This window comes from Haliotis rubra, unplaced genomic scaffold (genome assembly GCF_003918875.1).
Source record: "Haliotis rubra isolate DU_JTF1 unplaced genomic scaffold, ASM391887v1 Scf182, whole genome shotgun sequence".
Taxonomy (NCBI): Eukaryota; Metazoa; Mollusca; class Gastropoda; order Lepetellida; family Haliotidae; genus Haliotis; species Haliotis rubra.
Genome location: NW_025765803.1, coordinates 1583416 through 1588351, shown reverse-complemented (window position 1 = coordinate 1588351; position 4936 = coordinate 1583416).

The window sequence follows — 4936 nt, the reverse complement described above, 5'->3', positions numbered from 1 at the left end:
GGCTGACAGTCAACTGAGGCGTCAAAATCCGTCAGCAGTATGTTCATCTCTCTCTTTCGTTAGTGGGCATATCATTGACGTTATGCACTTGGGTGAATAAACGTTTGCGAAGGTCCCAAGGGAATGTTCATACCCCCCGGCTATGGCAATACTAACCAGCCAAACACCAAGTGACCCAACAAGAGTCTTTAAACATTAAACAGTACTATTTGTATGAGTAAAAGCAGTTTAAGGGATCGCTGACTGGCTTTATACATACCCATTCAATATCACGGATTGGAGATAAACACTGTGTTGTTGGGATATACTTGTCATGGACGGATGCTCGTTGTTTCTTTCAACTTCCTAAACACAGTGTCTGTCAGTTTATTGCCAAAGCTTTATAGCTCTGTTATAGCAGTTACGGTTGGGAAATCAAAGAGCACGGTAAATACGTCACTAGATTCAAAGGTGGACTTAAAATGAAGTTGTTGGATTGAGATGTTCCGATGTTTAAAGACGCAACGTAATCATACCAGTTATATTATATTTCTTACAATTTAAGTGAGACTCAGAGTAGAGATGTCGGCTTATGATGTTTCTGATATTTAAAGTCATACGAAAAGTAAACATATCAGCTTATGATGAACCCGTGAAGATCCGGGTTACAATTGATCTTCAGTAACTCATGCTTGTCGTAAGAGGCGACTAATGGGATCGGGTGGCCAGGCTCGCTGACTTGGTTGACACATGTCATCGGTTCCCCATTGCGTAGATCGAAGCTCATGCTTTTGATCACTGGATTGTCTGGTCCAGACTCGATTATTTGCAGACCGCCGCTATATAGCTGGTATAATGCTGAGTGCGGCGTAAAAACTCCACTCACTCACTCAGTTTATGATGTTTCTGATATTTATAAACTAGTGCTCAAAAGAAAGTTTGCAGTGTGTTTGACCTAACTTGACAAGAAAACAAAAGCATATATAAATGAGCATGTGTATATTTCAATAGAGTATTCAATTCTACAGCAAATGTACACAATTTAATTCATTGATGACGTGAGACGACAAATGACGTTGGGTTTGATCCCTTGCCATTCCTGAAGGACACATTGTTCCAGTTGTTGAGCGATGACAGTTGGCGCTGTTAAATCTTTTGATTTGTGGATCCAGGTAGTTTCATGAGTGTTCTCCCTGATTCATGTCGGGAGAATATGCTGGTCATGGCAAAACAACGATCTTAGCGTTATGCAGAAAGCCGTTTGTATAAGGCCTGCTGTATAAGGTCTTCCGTTATCGTGTTGGTAGACAATAAATGGTAACATAACTGGTCGCAAAACGTCATCCCTGTATCTTCGAGCATTCAGGTTACCATGAATAATCACAAGTATCGTTTTGAGCTCGCCTCCGATGACCCCCCACACCATCACGCTATCGTCAACAAACGGTTGGACTTGCTGAACGCAGTTCGGCGCCAAACGTTCACCCACTCGTCTGTAAACACGAGACCGGTCGTAATTACTGTACAGGCAAAAGCTAGGGCTATCATCACCGGGCGTTGTCACACGTGGTCGACCACTCTGACGTGGTTTCTGATGTAGTGCCTGTTTTGACCTGCTGCATCAGTCTGATGACAGTTGCTCGGGTGCAGCCGAAGATTCTAGCAATGAGTGTGGTTAGTTCCTTGTTGGGCCATTCCGACAGCTCTCTCTCTCTCTCTCTCTCTCTCTCTCTCTCTCTCTCTCTCTCTCTCTCTCTCTCTCTCTCTCTCTCTCTCTCTCTCTCTCTCTCTCTCTCTCTCTCTCTCTCTCTCTCTCTCTCTCTCTCTCTCTCTCTCTCTCTCTCTCTCTCTCTCTCTCTCTCTCTCTCTCTCTCTCTCTCTCTCTCTCTCTCTCTCTCTCTCTCTCTCTCTCTCTCTCTCTCTCTCTCTCTCTCTCTCTCTCTCTCTCTCTCTCTCTCTCTCTCACTCTCTCTCTCTCACTCTCTTTCGATTTGCCTCAAACTTGCCATATTTCTTTTTCTTTTTACTACTGTGTTGCTCACGTGTCGCGTAGGCTGTTTTATACCGTCAGTATGCACGTGCATTGTTTTAGTTGCATCAGAAAAAGTCTTCTCTGAGAGGCATTTTAGAAGTTGTATAGATGAAGGAAAACCAAGTTCTATGGATAGTCAACTTCTTTATTGCAATGAGTGCGACGTTTCGGTGTAGGTACTAACACTGTGAATGCAGATTTTGTTTTCAAGGCTAATTGCAAATTGTTTTTATAATTTTCTTTTCCAAAGGTAGTTTTCTGTCATTTAAATTGTATTTCAATTATATTCTAACAAGTTACCAAAAAGCAAGAAGTAATTTCAGTGGTCTTTCCATGTAATCAGTATTTAATAAGAGCCTAGCAGTAAGTCTAGAGAGGAGCCAGGGCAGTGTGTGGTCATGTGACCCAAAGCATGTGCAGTTCATGCAATCCAGCCACATGGCATAAGAGTGGAAGGCCTCAAGGTGTACAGATGTGTGAACAGAGATGGTCTATGGTGTAATGACAAGAGTGTTGGAACACAAATGTAAGTTTATTTCATGTATTTGAGGTTATCTGTCAATTCTGAAAGGTTGGAGTAATGCCTTTTTTTGAGTATAGTATTTTATCATGCTTATGGTTATTGAATAGGAATTGGAATTCTAAAGTAATGTTTGCATTTCATTGCAGAAATAATTCTATTCTCAATTCATGTTTCATTTGAATTATTATTCAGCCAATGTAACTACTAACACAGCAGTAATTATGCCTTAAAGTTATGCTGCTGTAAGTAACTTGTTTCAGAAACTGTTTTATGGTATTGTTTGTCAAAGCATATTTAGTAAGGTATTTTTTGTTTCTTTTTTAGTTTCTGAACCTCGCCATTTAATGAACCTTGCCATTTAATGAACACTGGTCTATCTAAAGGCTAATGGAAGAGACCAGCTTTAATGTTACCAATTCATGGATTTGTGTAGTATTGTGCCGACAGTTTCTAACCGTCCCTTGACATGTGGACTTCAATGTCGTCAAGGTTATATTGCCAAATTGTCACCAGTACAACCAAATGCCACAACGTGAATAAATGAACATGACGAATATGCTCCAGTGAATAAACTTTGTTAAATGGTGCGAGTTTTTCGTATTTGTAGTTCTTGCATCAACATTTAGTTCAGAAAATTTATGAAATTAAAGTATGAACTTGTGCACCATATGGACATTGATGAAATACATTGCATAGTGATAGCTGTCAAGTGGTTGTACATGTACTGCATATTTAACTGAAAGTTCAGTAGATATATTGACAGCTTTGTGCAAGTAATATTTTATTAACATCATGGCAGCAGGTGGCAATTTTGACAATATTGTGGTATCTGGTGACAATCCTGATGTTAAACTCGAGGATCCAGGTCAAGCCACTGAGGAGGATCCAGGTCAAGCCACTGAGGAGGGTCCAAGTCAAGCCAATGAAGAGGATCCAGGTCAAGCCAATGAAGAGGATCCAGGTCAAGCCACTGCTGTTGCTGTACAGAATACTGAGAGTGGTAATAATGGCGCTGGTGCAATACCAGGACGTGGTGCCCGTAAAAAGACACTGACTGAAAAGGGTAAAGCAGAAAAGCTGCGCTTGATGAAAAATAAACAGACTTCTTTGTTGAGGGCTATTACAAGAAAGAGAAATGAACTTTTGAAACTTATGCAAAATGGTTCATGTGAAAGTTTGCATTTAGTCAAGTATAGTTACGTTGAGTATAATGACCTATGTTCTCAGTATGATGCTCAGTTTAGCACCAATTACAGCATGTTGACATCAGAGTTTGATAGAGTTCGTGAGAGTGAACGTCATGAGGACAGAAGGGTTGCATGGGATGAATTTAGAGTTAGCGTGGATAGTTGGATAGAGAGGAGTGAGAGATTGTTAAGTGATCAGCTTGAGAGTGTATCCAGGGTGTCTGGGTCAAAAGTGTCAAAGTCTTCCTCTACTAGGTCAACTAGGTCAGCATTAGCAAAAGAACGTGCTCGTCTAGCAGAACTTAACGCCCAGAAATCTATGCAAGGGGCAATTATGCAGCAACAACAAAAAACTGAAGAACTAAGATTGGATATGGAAATTGCTAAGGCCAAAGCCAGAGAGAAAGTGTTAGCGGAGTTTGAACTGACACCCTTGACTAATGTTAAAGTTGAAAACCCTCTATTGAGATTTATTCCTCCAGCTGTCAAGAATTTATACCAGCCTGCCGCTCCCAAAGTAACTTCGTCGTATCAGCCTCCAGCTGCCAACGTGACGTCATACCCATCTGCCGCTCCCAACGTGACGTCATATCCATCTGCTGCTCCCAACGTGACGTCATACCCATCTGCCGCTCCCAACGTGACGTCATACCCATCTGCCGCTCCCAACGTGACATCATACCCATCTGCTATTCCCAACGTGATGTCATCTTACCCATCCACTGATCATAACATGACACCATTCGTGTCGTCAGTTACACCATCACCTACATCGCTGCCACAACCAGAAGTGCCTAAATTCAAAGGTGACCCTATTGACTTTATCACATTTATGATGGCTTTTGATGCACGAATCGTGCCCAATACTGCAAGGGATGTTGATAGACTCTATTACCTTGATCAGTTGCTAATTGGGGAATCTAAGGATTTGATATCTGGATGCTTGTATATGGAACCAAGTGAAGGTTACCGTTCAGCACGGTTACTTTTGAAGAAACATTATGGCGATCCTTACAAAGTATCAAATGCCTATGTTAATCAAGTCCTGTCTTGGCCATCCATGAAGAATGATGATTCCAAACAACTTCGACGATTTTCCTTCTTCCTAATCAAACGTAGTCATGCAATGAAAACCATGTCTCACATGGCGGTCTTAAATCATGCCCCAAATCTGAAGGCTGTCATTAGCAAGTTGCCTATGTTCCTACAGAATAG